Raw genomic sequence first — 18,713 nt, forward strand, 5'->3', positions numbered from 1 at the left:
GAAGTTTCTCTGCTTTTCAGAAAGAAAAAAAAACATAAGACGGTAACCGCACTAATTGACCACCCACTTTTCTGCCTCGTCAGTAAACGGTAATGGAATTTGCTATTGCTACTCCAGCCATACTGTCGCACTACCTAAGTACCTCGATATCGCAAATATCACGTCACAGACACACAGGAACCAAAATTTTTTATCTACAATCTTCGCAAGTGCTTATGAAACTCTTTAACATCACGTACTAGCCCAGAAGAGACGCTAGAAACCCAAGCCAAATTATCAACCGATTTTTGGGAAATGATGTCACGAACTTGAAGCGGCGAATCAAAATCCGAAATTCAAAATTCACAAAGAGAGGAATGAAGCGTCTATTTTTTTTTTTAAATAAGGAAAGCTGGGAGAACGCCTACACGGAAGAGAGGTTACTCTAAGTCGACACTTCATCGTGAAAACATCACCAACACGCGATTCATAAGCATATGTCAACTCATATATACATATATATATATATATATATATATATATATATATATATATTTAAGTGTTTAAATTTCAGAAAAATGGCTAGCTAAAGACCCGTTAGCAGCCAGCTACCTAAACCACGCGTTATCCACAGCAACTTCGTCGTTACAAGATTATTTATACAAATATTTAAAACATCGACAGATAGACATAATTCTTATCATCTTACGGTAACGCTACATAATTGGTGATTTTGAAGTGAGTCTGTGATTCTATATACGTTGATTTCCCGCATAAAGTGCAAAGACAGGAAAAGTAGTGCGATGTATGGCGGATATATATATAAACTGTGCGAGTGAAATTTAAGTGCAGATGGATTTGATAAGTGGCGCATCGTTGCATTTCAACAACATGGAGATGAAGGACGGAGACACGGGTTCGATCCCCGATACTCGAGACAGATGCCTTGCCACAGGAAGACCCAGACGCTTCAGACAAACGAGGACCTCTTCTCCGGGAGTTGAATCCAGAGGACAGCGGGGTCTGAGAAGGGACATTAGGAAGCATTGTGACGGTCAGTTAAGTACAGTGCAGTTTTCTTCTGAAGTGTGGAAATATAAGCGGAAAGACTTATTAAGGTAGGACAAAGTATTCTGCTCTTTTCTTTATTGAAGAAGGACTATGGCCAATATTTCCGTGATTCGTGATCTCCATACTCACCTTTTCCTAGAAACTTCGGGACATTGTTTATTCATACGGAACTGTCCGTAAACATTTAGAGCATTTTTTTTCTTTCTTTTAGCCTAATGCCTTGGTTGCATTTCCAAAATTAATTCACTGATATAGGAACGGTTAATTTCATTCTTGAATAAGTACCATAAAATTTTTGATTATTTTACTAGTGAAATTTGTATACATTGATTTGATCTTCAATCATGCATTTATTTGTAATCGTAATGTGTCAATATTTAGATCCTTGAAGCCGTCATTATAATCATTTATATGCAATCCAGTATTTATTTATATCAAGTATGGATTATTTCTCTTTTAAACATAAATCGCGTTTAAGATGTGTGAATGTAATGTAATTTCTGTTTTGAGTAAACTATGATTTAGCGTCAAAGTCTAGTTTTTCAAATTTTAACATTTGTATAGGTTGTGTTAGGGAAATATGTGTCAGAGCGGTAAACAGGCTTAATATGATTTTATTGTAACTTGTCAATTTTTATTATACTCATTCTTAAAAGAAACAATCAATATAAAGCTTCCAAAGACGTGCTATGTTGAGTAAGTTTCAGACAAATAAGTGTAAATATTCTTATCTCGTAATATCGTTAGAGTCTCATAAATAAGGTAAACAACTTAAGATACTCGAGTAAATCCCTTCGGAGGTACCTATCTGAGCAACGAACGCAGATAGGGTCCATAGCTATGGAGAAACGTGTATTCGCAAAATAAGGAATCAGTGAGAAAATCAGAAAGCGTCGACAATGTAATTATTTTGATCAATTGGCCAAATTATAATAATAGTAGTACTATATATATATATATATATATATATATATATATATATATATATATATATATATATATATATATATTTCTGTGTAGTGCATTTGAATATGAAATATTTGTGTAGTTAGTGTTGTGTAACGATTTTTACTGTGAATGGTATTATTTTCCAACTGATATAGTATGTGTACAAAGCTATGTTTTGTTTATGCAAATCTTTTAATATTGAAAATTCATTAGAGTTCATTAGAAACAGTGCACTAAATTTTCTCAAAAGCATACTATCGCTTCTAACTATCTCTCCAGTGAGTCTTGCAAGCAACCTAAACCATTAATTCTTTCATTCCGCAATCCGATTCTTAAACTTATTTCCATTTCTTTTATTAATAAAAAAAGGTAGTAACTGTGGGCGAATTACTTAATAGTCGTTTATGCCTAGGGGAAAAACAATAAATCATTTTGTTAATTAATATTCAGTTTAATAGAAATTTTTGTTTGTATAACTACGTCATGGTAATTATAAAGAATCGAATATTGTCAGTTTAGTTGAGTAGAAATAGATTGTTGCTAAATTTTACAGTCAAGATTGAATAATTTGAATATTACGTTGTACAGTGAAGAATGTGTTAAGAGAAATCATATTATTTGGTCAAAACAGTCAAAAGTCTGATTCATTTTCAGTAAAGTCAATTAATTCTTTTTTTTTTTTTTTTTTTTTGTAAATCCAAATTAACTTTCTTGTTGATTTTTGTAGATATCACCTTATTTCTCGTTAAATTTATTAAAAGTCTATTTGACGTTAGAACCAAAGCATTTATGTGGTTATCATTCCAAAGATATGCCTATTTCTTTAACCGGTATTAGCATACCTAGAAGAACTGAAAAAGTTGAAATACGGTTACATTGACCATCAGAAATTTTTATCTAAATTAACTAATTTTTTTTTAAACTTTAAATTAAACTTTCCTTGTTTGTTGCTTTTTAACTATTTTTGCTATCTCCACACACTTCGGTGACAGAGTGATAGTCAGTGTAGCCAACTGAACAAGCCATTAGCGAAAAATCTTTCTTTCAGCTTTGCAGCTTGTGAGATTTTTGCTCCGCATGTTTAAATCACTTAACTATTAACTACGCACCTGTTTTCCTAGCGCCTTGGAGACACCGTTATGGGGAAAACAGGATCGATTAGACATTAGGTCATCTTTCGTTGTATATATATCATTTTTTTTTAATTCCTAACCATCTTAGCAAAACTGTATCTTTACCTTGGAGAACTGAAGTTCGAGCCCCGTGGAGTCAACTTCAATTCTCCAAACTCTCATTCATTTTTTTTAATGTTATTTGTGTAATAGGCAGATGAGTTGCCACTCATCAATACCATTCACTTTTCAAGTACAAGGTCAGGTATTCATTTTTCTGATGCATATTAGGCTCATCCGTGAGTGCCTTAATTATTCATTCTAGTGCAGATTAAATATGCAAATTAGAGATAAGGAATTGAATTCCGAAAACAATACGTTTCATATTCCTCGTCGCCCGAATACGTAAGATCTGCTTATTGGTAATATCACGCAGTAATTCTATTTGGCAGCCCGAGCAGAAACTTTCCTTTAATTATTAGTAATTTTCAATCGTTGCAAAACTTAGCGCCCGAGACAATAACATTATCATTACAAAACTTGGCTTCCAATACAGGAACCACAGTGTCACAAGAATACGTTGCTTGTCAGCGCAACTCTTGTAGATGCAATGACAAACGTTCCCAAGATCTATCTCATTACTGCCTGCAGAGAGCTTCAACCTTTTTTTTAAATACGTTTTTTGGTTTCAATACTGTGTAGAGATTGTTATTGTGGCTGATGGTACTTTTTATTGAATGATGTTCCCCATTGTGGATGTGATCACCTGCACAGCACGTTAAAATGCAATAAATACTATCTCTCCACTGTCTGTTCTATATTCCCTGCGGATGTTATTTTGCTCAAATACCTGCAGCACCTTTCACTTCCATTGAACATTAAAATACAGTATGTAAACATGTCTTCAACTACTTTTTAAGGGGAGGGGATTTTTGACTTTTTTAAGCATTTCAGTTTCAATGAAGCAGGAGCAGTATGATTCACATTTCTTTTTGTCTTTTAATACAAACAAGCACTTTATTACTGCATTATGAAAGCATAAAACATTAAAACAACCAAGAATCAAATAAAATCCTTCATTGAATAGGAAATAAAATGGCAAATCAGCAACGTATTAGATTTTCAAGTGCCATCAAATTCCTTGCGAAGCAATTATAGTGATGTTGAAGAAAGAAAAAAATAATTTAGTAATAGAAAAGAAAGTTTAATGATGTCAGCAATAACTGCTCTGAAAATGCAATAGTTAAATTATATATTGTGCGAGGTAACAGTAAATAAAACAGTAATTCTTTAAATAGTGAACTTTGACTACTGTGTTAAACTAACACATAGTCCAAAATAGCTGTTTACGGCTTTAATTTTGTAAGCTGAACTTGTATTACGTTCCAATACAGAGTGATCGAAAAGTTGCGTAGCTCATGTCGCAAATATTTAATATTTTTTTTTTTTGTGTGTGTGTGTGTTTTGTTGCAGGAGACATATAATGATATTGAGGCAAGGAATTTGTATTATAGTAGTACGTCAGCATGGTGCAGACTCTGAAGGAAAGAGCCGTCGTTCTAGAAAAAAATGCATAAGGAGATGAGTTACGATACTACCGCTGCATTTCGGGAAGGCGTCACCGAATAAATCAACCGTTCAACGTTTGTATGATAAATAAATAAATAAATAAATAAATAGATAAAAAAATAGAGCATGTGAGGCAGCTACCAAAGTGCCAGATTGACGGCTATCAAAGAGAAAAAAATATCTGTAGAGCATTAAAGACTAGTCCGTTGAGTTGCTTTTCTTACGGTACAGCACAAACCGCTATGAGGAAATCGTTACAAATGTTTCCATGCAAGATCACATATGTGCAGCAATTATTGCCAGCTGAGTCTCTAAATCATGTTAATGGGGCAACGGTGGCTCAGTGGTAGAGCGTTCACCTCTGGTGCTTGGGATCCCGGTTTCGATCCCAGGGCCCGCCAAGTGAACTTTGTGGTGGACAAACACCGTGTGCGTGGGTTTCCTTTGGGTTCTCCCGTTTCCTCCCACTTTCTTCATTCCACTATGTCATTATTTTTTCATAATCACCGTCTCTTTTAACCTTGCCGGCATAAGCGTGGGCTTCATTTCTTTTTTCTAAAGGATGTTAAATATTGCCAGTGGTCAGTCAAGGCTTATCTTCACCTCGATGAGTACATAAATTCAAGAAATTCGCATTTATGGTCTAGAACGTGTTTAGCAAGCAATGTCCAGAAGAGTGCACATGTGTAAAACAGTAAATGGGGGCATTTTAAACATATTTTGTAGTACATTCACATGTCGCCTAGCTTTTTGATCTCCCTGTAGAATATCTGAAGCTTACAATTAAGTGCTTCGCGAACGGATAAGAAGGTGTAAGCGACATGTTATACAAACACGTAACTGGGGCTGCAGCTATTTCTTGACTTACGTTACTATTGTCTTGCCTGCCACTTTGAATTTAACTAACATGTAAAACACTTATAAGAATATAACTTTGAGACACTTGATAAAGTGTTTGGTAAACCAAAGGACTTATAAGATACATCAGCACATAAAGCTATATATTTATATTACCGATGTTATATCCTTATTTAAAATATGTCTGATTATATCTGTCTCCCGTAGTATGGATTTGCATACAACAGGCCATTGTGTGATATGTATTGTGGCACTATCAAATATTAAACAACTGAACTTATATTTTTCCTTTTCATAAATGAAGTCAATTTTGCTTCAGTTATTATAGAAACGTTCACTTATGAAAAAAAAAGTTATGAACAAATTGAGTGCAGGTGTCTTTTAAAGGAAACTTCGTCTCCAAGAAGCTCTTTTTCAAAAGTAAACTAGTCGTGGTATTCTCTCATGAGAAATGATGCATTTTTGTTTTGTTTAAGGGGAACAAGGAGCGCTATTATATATATATATATATATATATATATATATATATATATATATATATATATATATATATATATATATAGTATATCACCCTATTTCTGCGCTTGGGATAATTTCAGCTAAACTTGATACTCATGATTAACAATCCGAAAAAAAATGTACGGTAAGATACAGCTACCACCCCTACAAAATGGGAAGGAGGGACACGTATACATAATCGAAAATGATCTGTATTAAAGTCATCGAATCAACAGCTTTTGTTGTCGCTGAGATGAACACCGACAATCCCGATGCCTTTTAATTCCAAGTTCGGCTCCCTAGGCCAGAGAAGAGGTGGAAAATAAAAATATTTAAGATGATCAAGATTAGCGTGAATCCATAGTTTGACGGGTCAGAACAGCAGTTGAACCGTTTGAAATTTCATTTGTAACAGAGAGTACCTTCCTCAAGCTAGATGTTTATCATGCCACTTTGATGGAGTGGCATATCCTAAGAAGGAAGAGGATTTAAATATCTTCCAGGAATGTATTGTCCCCGTGCAAAGAACTATCATTTCAGTATATGTATGATAGTCTGGAAATAACTTACTTTCCGAGAACATATTACCCCTTAGGATTTATTGATAAAGAATCACTTACACCCCATGGCTCAGTGGTAAAGAATTCACTTCTGATACATCGGGTCCTTGGTTCGATCGCAGCTGGCGAAAAGTGGACTTTGTGGTGGAACAACACCGTGTGCGTGAGTTTTCTTTGAATTCTCCCGTTTCCTTCAACTTTCTTCATTTCATTCATTTCTCATTATCACTTTCTCTTTAGCCTAGCTTGCATAACTGTGGGACGTAAAACTTAAAGATTTCATTTACACCATGTCATAGTATTCTTACAGAATATATATATATATAAGTATATTGGGGATCATGAAACACATAAATCATGAAACTTGAATTCAACTTTCCCCCACATTTACTTGCTTACTTTTCTATTATCTCATGGCTTGTAATGGAACTCTCGTGGTTAATTAGTTAATGTACGTGAGACTAGCTTAAGAGCGTGAGACTAGCTTCGATGCTAAAAAGGGGCGCTAAGCTCTAATCCGTTCTAGGGAACTACATTGCACAAAACTTGAGGCTGTTTTTTTCTTAGGAAGATCTTCGCTTAGTTAGCTGAGTATATCTTTCTGTACATAGGCCATAAGAAACAATATCTTTAATTTTAGGTGGAAGGGGAAACTCTTCCTGAGAATTGAATTAGGATCTCCAGCAGCAAAGATAAAATCGAAAAGCAATCGATCCCCGCCTTCGATCCCCAGCCACATAAGTTTGTGGTGGATAACATCATATCCATGGATTTTCTCTGGATGCTCCTACTTCTCCCATTTTTTTCTAAATTCCAGCCGTTCTTCCACCGTCGTTCATTCCCCTTAATCGTCGCCTCTTCAGCCTAGAGGGCATAAACGTGGGGTGTCAAAGCGAACGATATCATTACATTTTAGTTTCGTTTTATTTAAAAGTCATATGAGAACGATACGGCGATATATTACCTAACATACACCCAAGTAAGTCGAACACTTGTAAGAAACAGCATGATGATTGGATGTTATAATAAACTGTATATCAGTATTGTTTTAAAGTTTATTTTCTTAGAAATATCGCAATTAAATTCACATGCCGTCCCGTATTCAAGGTATTAATGAATAATTCCAATATCTACCTACGACAGAATGCAGCAGCAACCAGACTATTTTTTTTTTCACCCAATATGTAAAATGAAATCATACTCTACTGCAGTTATTACTGAAACAATTACTAAAGTGCAAACGAAATTATAAGGCGTTTTCGGTAATCTTCGTCCGAAGAATGTTTACCGTGCAAAGAAAACAACCACTTGCGAATTTTTTATGAGAATTTACTTATGCCACGTATTGGGATTATTAATCAATTATTTGTTTCTGGAATATAAGCAAAATTGCATTAGTCGGATATTACAGAAAAGAAACGAAAAAGAAGAAAACCAAGAATACACTATCCCTTCCGGATATTTCATGAGAAATGATGTATGCAATATTATAGTCAGTAATGAAATGTTCTCTATTATATATATATAATCTCTCTAGTCGTTTCCGAGAAAATCGATAAATAAAACTCCCTCAAGAGTAAACTACGACCTGTGGATTTATTTCCAAAACAAGTTTTTTTTTTTTTTAATGCAATATTGCCATGCTGTTAATAAAATACTAAGCAAATTGTCCAATTCATTTTTGAAGAAAATAGCCCAGAACAAAACTGAAGCCCAAAATATATATTTTTTTTAAGGACAAATGAGATATGTTCTAGCTTTATTAGCAATATATAGGGAATATTATAAAAACCTTAAAAGTAAAATTTAGTACGGATACGTTGAACACATAGATAAAGGTAAAGGAACACATTTACATCAGGACGAACGGACAGATGGGCAGATCAACGAAAATACATCGAAGCCTTTTTTTGGTTTCTATTGTTCGTAAGACGTGCAAATCCATGAAATACCGAAGTATATTGTTTGAACGATCACCATACTTTACTCTCTACCGCCGTTCAAAAGTAAAAATCCTATTTGGTTTTCAATCAAATTTAATGGTTACAAATACACTGACCTACATTCGTACACATCTATAATACATAATTGCCTTTTGTGGAAAATTCTATCCATTCTATTTGTCTTGCAGGAAGAAGGAAAGTCGAGAGAGAATCATATTTCGGAGGCCGCGGTGGCTCAGTGGTAGAGCGTTCACCTCTTGGTAGGGATGAACACGTGCGAGTTCTAATGAATTTTCTTTGAAATTCAACTCGACTCGAAACATGCATCATTGAGCTCCACTCGAGAATTCGGCTCGAAAAATTTCCTCCAACTTGGTTCGAAACTCAACTCGAATTTGGGACGAGTTTCCAATCGAGTCGAACCAAAACGACCCAAATCGAGCTCAATTCTGTGTGTAGTTTCATGTACTCTCTTCAAGTATCTTACATAGACAATATAATTATTGATGATACTACTACTAGTACTATAACTTATTATTATTATTATTATTGATATTATTATTTTATTATAACAACACCGTGTATAGCCATAAAAAATAAGCAGTTTGTATCCTTATATTAAAAACTAGAAGAATGCCGGTCTCGGTCGTCGAGAAGTCTTGAGGAGGCAAGTACATCGTTCACGAGGTTCTGGATTTGAGTTCCGGAGGAGAAAGTATTTCGGCTCGGGCCAACAATTCTTAAAAGTCATAGGGCGCCGACCAAACATGTTCAAAACTGCTCGGCCCGGCTTTAGGGTTGTCAACGGCTCGAGTTGTTCGGCTCACAACTCGATCCAAACTGAGAAGTAAGCCGAGCCAACAGCTCACCCAACCGAACCGGCTCGAGCCCATTGCTCACCCGAGCCAAACCTAACCGAGCTGATGGTTCACCACAACCGAGCTGGTTCGAACTATCTGCTCAGTTAAGCCGAGTCAAACCGAGCCGATGGACTCGTTTCAACGGAGCTGGCTTGAGCCGATATCTCATCTAAGCTGAGTCGGTGATTCAGCCCATCGAAGACAGTTCGGGTCGATTGCTGATCTGAGCCGAGTCGATGACTCGTCTCAACCGAGCCGGATCACACTAGTTGAACCGAGCCGAGCCTCTTGACATCACTACCCGGCAAGTCTCAGGCTTGATGGTAAGGAATACAGTATATATAATACTTATATTGGTGCTCACCATATTTGAGGCTATCTCCTCATAAAAAGTATATTATCTCATTATCTAAACGAGAGAGATACGAGTACTGTTCGCTATCGTAAGCAACACTAGAAATAATCCACATTACTGCTTACATTTCTCATGGCTTTCGCTCTGAGTCTAATCAGGCCATGATTTTAAAAAGAGCTGAACGAGTAAGCCATTTATCAAACTCGACTCGACTCGAAACTCGACCTCAAAACAGTGACTCGGCTCGGAACTCGACTCGAGAAAATTATAGGGGTCTATTTGACTCGAATTAAAACTCGACTCGCGCCTATCCCTACCTCCGGTGCATCTGGTCCCTGGTTCAATCCGAGCTCGCGCAAAGTGAACTTTGTGGTAGGTAAACACCGTGTGCGTGGGTTTTCTCGGGGTTCTTCCGTTTCATCCCTCTTGACTTTTTTCCACCATCCCATTCATTACTCATCATCGCCATATCCTTTATCCTTGCCGTCATAATTGTAAAAGCTGAAAGAATCATATTGAATCCTTCAAAACACAAACAAATATGCCAACTATATTATATCTCAAAATCTCTGTTATAAGACTAAATAGACTTTTTTTCACTGTACGTTGATCTACTACAACTTTTAGACGGTTTGATCGGAATATCACAAACGTATTTGTATCAATTATATAATAAGCTTGGGATACCTGAAGTGTCGAAGTGTAAGCCTTCATCATACATTTCATACTAATCCGCGTGAACACTGTTTGCAGTAGCAGGTAAATTAAGACTGAATAGCTTGATTGGAAATAGTAGCTACCACTGTTAGTGAAGGTATAATTATAATTTCATGCCAAATGAAATCAGTATCATCAATTGTATTTCCGAATGACTGAAAAGAGAAATTTTAGTGAGTACAGAGCTGCAATTTTGTAACCAGATAACTAGATACATATATCTGGAATTCCTTTTTAACTACGTTATTATTGTCTTACTATGCGTTATTCGTCGATTTTCATTCAATAAATTCCATTCAATTATGTTTAAGTTTGAAGAAGAATCTAGTAAGCTAATTATATTTTAGAAGTATAGCTATCACAAAGGTCCAACTGTCATTCACCGCTTCTAATTAGACAATGTGAGAATCTAAAGCAAATCGTACTCATTGTCATTGAAGTAAAACCAGATATCTTATAATTTAGTGAGATTTGCCCAGCTTCTTTGGCTTTCTTAGTTCTTATTTCTGAGTTTATAGAGTTCGATAACTTTTAATTCAAGTTGTCTCCCAATTACCTACCAATGTTGTGTCAGCATTAACAATTTTGTACTCACATTGGGAATCGAACACGGGATCATATGTACAGAATATGTGATGCGTTAACCATTTTTCTATGTAGAATTACGAGAAAATCTAAAATGAATTTTTAATAGCAGGTTTAATATGTGGAGAAATCAAACTCATATCCTTCATTGAATCAAAACAATTAGAATAGTTAGAATTTTACGTTTGAACCAAACTGCTTCAGTGTGCAAATACGTTTTCTCTTACATGTGTATGCTTGCTCTTATAAATATCGTTGATCTGTTTACTTCTCCCAACCTGATGCTTGCCATGTCGAGAGTTGTGGGAAGCCGCAATCAGCTTGTTGGATGGCAAACTGTAAACGAAGAGATGAAGTCAAATCAGACGGCTTTACTACCCGTCCACTTTAACCTGAACGACTGTTTTGTAGATTAAAAGCACGCAATGTTTTATATATTGACACATTATTAACATTTTGTATGCAACTATGAAATATTGATTTTGAGGAGTTCTTCTGGCATGAGGAAGTTCTGAGCTATTTTTTTTCCTTATGATAACCGTAAAAATAAAAATAAAAGAAATATAATGCAATGTTCTGTATAAAAAGCACTAAGAAGGATAAAATAATTTATTTGGTGGGGTAAATGCCTTGATAAGTCTAAAATCTTTGGGTATTTTTCTTAAGAATGAAAGCTAAAGCTTGTGTGCATATTATGAACGTCACTTAAATGTTAAATAACGTCCAATGCTTCTTATCGGTCATTTTAAAATATAAAAGCATTGTTTTCATTTTTTTTAAATTTTTATTTTATAAATCTGTTTTATTTATTTATTTTTGCTTTTCATTACGAGACGTTTCACATTTAACTACTTCTTGTAGTTGATCGTAGTACTTCAGTGAGAACCGAGAATAAGTTATGTAGATCGTCTGAATGTTATACTGTGCATAGCAACTGCAGAGTAATTTTGGTTGCATAATGGAATAAGATATATAGTTAGTAGATAACAATAATAATATATTGTCGCCGGGTTTACTTATGTAATAAAAAAAATCGTAACTCTAGCTAGCATGGAAGTGTGCAAAATTTAAGTTACAATATTTTACTCTGAAAAAAGTAACCCAACAAAAAATGTGAAAACAAACAACGATAGTTCAGTGGTAAAGAACCTATTTATTACAAAGTAGTATACTATTAAGTTCTATTGTGTGTAAAAAAATAAAAAGTTATTTCCCTTTGATGTGATAAAAGCAATCACGGTTTTCAGCGGAAGCATAACCCGTTTGCTTCTCTCGTTAAGCTGTGGGTCCAAGTCTGTAACAGCCTTGATGGTAAAAACTCAAACACTCAAAAGTTCAACATTAAAAAAATTAACAAGTTCACCTTAATACTGGGTATTAGTAAACATTCGTAAGTTCTTATTAAGTTCGTGAAGACCTGAAATAACATTTACTTTGGCTGGCGATGTTCAAGCAAAATTTCAGAAATAAATTGAATAAATATCAAATTTGAATTCCAAGAAAGTGGTAAACTACTTTCCCACTAGGCAATCCACGTTTACAATATCTGCCCAATGTAATTTGTGGTAGAATTCTTTTGTCTGCTTCTTCCTATGTCCATTCGTATCGTTATTCATAGGAAAGCAGAATAAAACTAATATATCCAACAGCTGCCAAATGTATGATTGTAGTTATGCTTTGCTCAGTGGGTTCAGATGGAATGGTTTCAGCAAATAACTTAGTTTTCAGAGCAACTCACATGTTCAAATTAGAATGATGCTCATATATCAATGTTATATATATGTATGTATAATTCATTCCGAATAATTTAGAGACGTGCTTCGCTATTTGTGTTCTTGATTGTGTGAACACGAGGTGACAATCATAAGATTTATGAATTGCTAAACCACTTATTCCTTCAAAACTACTGAACGGGTATATGTCACACATGGAGGCTTAGTGGTAGTGAACTGATTTTCCAAAGTCCGATGCATGCAATGCTGTGGAGGTATCTTACCAAAACCACCAATGCTAAATGAAATGTTAACTACTGACTAAAGGAGAATATTGTCCACTACTCGGTTTGTAACTGAGATAAAATTCCTGCTGAAAATCAAACCCAGGACCCAGCGCACACAAAGCATAGCAACGACGGACCACTTACAAGAGAGAGAGACAGAGAGAGAGAGAGAGAGAGAGAGAGAGAGAGAGAGAGAGAGAATTTGAAAGGTGTTATATTCGATAACAGTTTAATGATTTCCAATTTATCATCCTATCCATCTAAAGATCAATGAAGATCGCTTCGATTCTCTAAAGATGTTTTTATATGCAGATAATTTGAATTCATTTAGATACAACTACATTTATGGATCTTCATCTATGTATTTTGCCAATAAATACCAATTCAATAAAATATGCTACGAATAAGTAGCATGTCTACTATATTATTATGACTTAAAAGTGATTTAAGTTGGCAACAATGTGATATTGTGTAAATTATGAAAGAATATCTTGTTAAAACAAAATTGAGTTCAGTTTAATATTTTTCTCAGAAATGAATACGTTTGGGCTTCCCACCCCTGAAAAGAAAACTAACACATGCTATATATTAAGATATATATATTAACATGCTAGGTTTATATGTATGTCTCCAATCATTTGAACAATGAGATCTCGAAAACTACAAGTGCTAGAAACCTGTCGTTTTCAGTGGTCGATTCTTTTTTTTTTTTTTTCAGATTGTCCAGTTCTAATTGAATATTTGAAAATGGTCGTTATTTCTTTATTACATTTTAGGCGTACATTGGAAGTGTTGATTTTCTTTTTTTTTTTTTTTTTAAGTGAAGCATCATATCTTACGAGTTCTACATTCCAACTCTACATAATTGCATACATGAGTAGTATATCACTTAGGCGTTTGTTTAATGCCTAGATGGTAATGGAAAACGAAGAATAACTATTTCTCCAGTCTAAGATGAATATTTATTGTTTGGAGTGTTTACCCAATGAACACCATACGTATATCACTAACATTATAATTAATTGTGGGTGTAATGTATTTGCTTATTATTACTGCATGCAAGAAGAAAGAAAACACTGATCATACATGAATTAGAAACTCCAACCGGAAGTATTCTCAAATCTTGCAAACGGGGCGATATATTTAAAAAAAAAAAAAACGAAAAATGTTTCCTTTGTGGTACCATTTGCCGATTTTCATCAATACGTCTTTCATTTGTGTCTGTAAAGGAATATGTACATATGTTGTGAGGAATGACAAGGATATTCATGCTCATATGTGAATGATGCGCTGTGTAAAGAGGGCAGGTTCGGCTAGTATAATTAAATAAAGATGTTGTTAATTATTACAAATTACCCATTTCTGCACAATTTGGCATTACTTCTCTTCCAGAAAAGACATGACTAAAGCCAGTGATAACCTAAATTATCTGTAGTAAAGAAAATCATTTTTCAAAGCTCTTGTTTAATATATGATATCAAATTTAGGTATAGGCGTTTTCTCAACATATTATACTTAATAAAAAGAGTAGAATAGATTACATACGCTTGCAGTAAGGATTTGTAGAAGATCAGAAAATGTCGAAACTTTAATTGTCGCATACAGTATCATAAATGAATAATGAGTCTGTCACTTCATATTGTAAAATACGCTGAAGCTTCTAGTTCAGAAGCTGTTTTAATTTTGGCTCAACTTTCTCACTATCTTAGGAGATGCTCGAACATGAGCACAAATGAGCAAGTACTTTGCAGTCCGTTTATTTGATACTGAACACTTCAATATGGTTGTCTTATCACTATCGTTCTAATATACTAAATTTCAATTGACAGCATTGTTTAATGTCAAGTCTTAGCTACTATACCGTACTTCTTATTTTATGTTCATAGTTATTACTGATGTAAACCGGACTGTTCGAGAATTGTAATTGAACAAGAAAATTAAAGCATGAAAGTCTATGCCACAATACCGATATTCGTTTAGAGGAGGATAGCAGTACGTAGACTGAATATTAGGTTTAGTTTTTCGATATTTCAGAACAACTTATATATTAAGCGAATTGCTGTTACATAATATCTGCATGTTCACGTTATTAATAATACTGAAATTTCTCGATATAAAATTATGCAAATTATATTGGTTAGAGGGAAACAAGGAACCGATAAGTTGGGTTGAATATCTTTTCGTATGAAAATACCAAAATATCCTGGAGTAATTGGGGGGTATTATCAGATTTTGACCTTCGTTAATTGTGTTAATGTGACTAACTGAAGATTTTCCGAGTATTAATTTTGAAACTGATATCTGAATGCCACTAATCTTATGATCGATTGAATCAAGGTTAATGTAGGATCGTCGAGATGCGCTCTTATCTAGGAGAGACGGGCATAAGTGCAATTCCAATATGTGGTACATATGAACTTGATGATTGACCAATACCATACAAATGTAGTTTTACATAGCACTTTTGCTTCCTACCACTTTATTATATTACATTCTGTCGCGGTTGCTCATCGCGGCTACAGAAACAATCATAATACACCCAGTCATTCATACGTATGAGAAAATTCGGTAAGGCCTGTCATCTCGCACATGATTGGTGGAAATGCGAGAAAGACTGGCACTGCACGATACGAAACTAGCTGTCGTGATTACAGTTCACAACGCTAACTATAGTAATCTTGTTGATTCAGAATATTTAGATTTCATAAGAGAGGACATAAAAACGAAATGAATATTTACAATTTAAATATGAACAACGTAATGTTAACGACTCTTTTATTGCACAGGAAAAGCATTTGGAGCAAGGATTATACAATTTTTACAACTAAAAATAATATGCTTGCATCTATGTATTTTTTAGAGTTCAATGCCTCACGGTTATGCGACGAAGCTAAGGGAGATCGTGATGATGAGATTGATGATATGGTAGTATGAAAGAAGTGGAAGGGAAAGAGATAATCCCGAGAGAGAAAAAAATATGCACATCTTGTCTGCCCAATATAGAATAGAACTAGGGACCCCACGCACCAGAAGTGATAGTTCCATCACTGAACAACTGCAGCTCCCATCTTTGCAAGTACAAACATACCAGTGTATTGTAGTACTTGTCCAAGAGACACATTTCCAATGATAATTCGAAAAAAAAATGAAATGTTTAAGTTATATTTCCCCTCGCTTATGCCGGCTAGGCTAGAGGAGTTGAGTCGTGGAATCTTAACCACATGAGCTCCCGGCTAGGCTAGAGGAGACGGTGAAGAGGAGAAATAAATGAAATGGTGGAATGAAGGAAATAGGAGGAAACAAGAAAATCCCGTGGAAACCCACGTAGACGGTATTTGTCCATCAAAAAGTACACTTTGCACAAGGTGGGATTGATCCAAGGACCCCATGCGCAGGAGGTGAGCGCTCTACCACTGATCCACCACGGTCCCAATGATAATTTAAATTAATGTAGGAGAAGGTTAAGATAAAATTTCCCTTTGTGAAAATGTATCAGTAGCTAGTAAGTAAATTCATAAATAAATGTTCCCTTGTATTGTTGAGAGAATTGAAAGCTCGACATTTTAAACTGTAATCCGCAGAAAATTAGTATTTATGTGCTTTTAGTTCTTCAAGCTCGAAACTTTTGGTTGAATAACTATTGTCAGAATCAAAACCAGTGTTGAATGTAGATTTCTAAGAACAATGAAAGTGTACAACGCATACTTTTGGAGCAACAACTACTCCTCTGTATAGAGGAAGCTTAATTAGAACAGTATTACAGTTCGAACTTACTCACGTGATACAGTGTAAAATTTAATGGTTGTTTGATATATGTTTATTGTTGTTATTTCTCCAACGTACTTTCCTGACAGTCGTCAGACACAAGAATGTAAATCAAGAACAAATGTACGATTTGTGAAGTGTATAGGAATTGCCTCTAAAAGGCTGCAACTGCAAATTATTTTATGTAACAATTAACTAGGTTTAAATGGATAAATTCACTATGTGCAGAGTTATTTACTCCTTTACTTATTTATTTTCTTAAGGTAAGTTTGCTGCCTCTGTCCCTTGGTATTCAACAGGCAGATAGGAAAACAAAATCTTTCAACCACGTTCCCAGTGCTTGAAATCGATAAAGTACACATCTAGAAGCAATTCACACGTGCATGTGCGTGGTAACAAACATGTAAATGTGTTTCGATTAATGTAGTGTGCTACGTATATCAAATGTGTTAAGGTATACTGTAAGGAAATTAATTATATATGGCAGTGAACTGCGTCGTAAACAGAAAATAAATTATCTGGGTACAAGCAAAATTGTTTTTTTTTTTTATTGTTATTCTTATTTTTTATCGTTTACGAAAGTCTGAATGAGAACATCAAAAATTTGTCGTTTAGATCCAGGGCAAAATTGGCTTACGAACATGCACCGACACATCCATTTCACTTACCTCTGGCTTCTGCTTTCGATTTCTTATGAATGTGCGCTTTTCCACGCACATAGAAGCACATGGACTCGCCCCCTACTTCATTGACGACGAGCCAAGTGAAACGCATGTTGCTATAGAGTGAAAACGAACCACATGTATAATCCGAGAATCCAAGAGCACACTGCCTAAACTAACCCGCGCCGCCCACGACTAGAATGGCGCGCTGTTTATACGCACGCGCTCGCTCCCAGGCCAACAGGCGCCATGCACATGCGACGTCATAGTCCCAGGACCCTTTAAACCCCTAACGCTCCACGCCCCATTCTCACGTCATCATCTGCTCGAAATTACATGAACCAATTTGCGTCACATGGACTCATCCACGTGGTATTTCGGCAGGTTTACGTATCCCTCTATGCCCCACTTTTTCACTATCTTTAATTTACAAGCGTAACTTCCACAAACCTTTCCATGCAATCAACACCTTCTCCCTGGATCTTTTTACAGCATAAATCTTTCGACTCAATTGTTCTCTAAAAGACTTGTTTCTAAATCACAGTTTTTTCTTCAATAAATAAAATAATATCACATAAATTTATATTGGGTATGTGTGCTGCTAACATAAATATTGGTTATAATAAAGACACAACAGTCAAACAAAGCATACTAATTTGTAGTTTAATGTCTCTTTTATATCACTAAGGTTATATAAAACATGGATTTACAGCTTAAAGTAGGAACGTATATTATACCCACCGATGATCGAACCGGAGTCTCCCAAACCAAAGTCGAGAACGTAATCCATTAACTTTTTTTTTCTGGTTCACATCTCATCTTTGTAGGCCTATCATTTAGGCTAAGTGAGACCACCAGAGATGCATGGTAATAATGAAATAAATGGTAAAAGAATAGTGTATAATATTTACGTATTTTGCGAGATTCGAACCCGCAACAGACAAACTTCCTGAGGTCCTCAATATCCTATAGAGCTCAATAACGAAGTTCAGATTCAATTACGTACGCATTCAGTGTGTACAATACACTATGCTTATTCTTATTATTAATTAATTAATTAATTAATTAATGGTCCAAGGTGCAGGTGGCTTCGTATATTTTTATTTTTATAAAGATTTTTTACTCTACCTTTTAGATACGATTTTTGCATTTAACCCTACAGCTAACAATTGTGCCCGAAAGTTAATACACAATAAGGCTCTCGCCTTCGGTGCGAGCGGTCCCGGGTTTGA

The 18,713-nt window shown here is 35.1% G+C and overlaps 1 protein-coding gene across 1 annotated transcript in view; it reads right to left on the reverse strand.

The window, feature by feature from the left end:
* LOC145688305 (uncharacterized) overlaps window positions 1-17,652 on the reverse strand; it is a 1,380,532-nt gene extending 1,362,880 nt beyond the window's left edge. Inside the window, exon 1 of the mRNA XM_081762319.1 lies at window positions 17,488-17,652. The gene's annotated coding sequence lies outside the window, so the exon portion shown is untranslated. The remainder of the gene's footprint in view (window positions 1-17,487) is intronic.
* Window positions 17,653-18,713: the final 1,061 nt, after the last annotated feature.

Source organism: Thermobia domestica, chromosome 6 (assembly GCF_964235325.1).
Source record: "Thermobia domestica chromosome 6, izTheDome1.hap1.1, whole genome shotgun sequence".
Classification (NCBI taxonomy): domain Eukaryota; kingdom Metazoa; phylum Arthropoda; class Insecta; order Zygentoma; family Lepismatidae; genus Thermobia; species Thermobia domestica.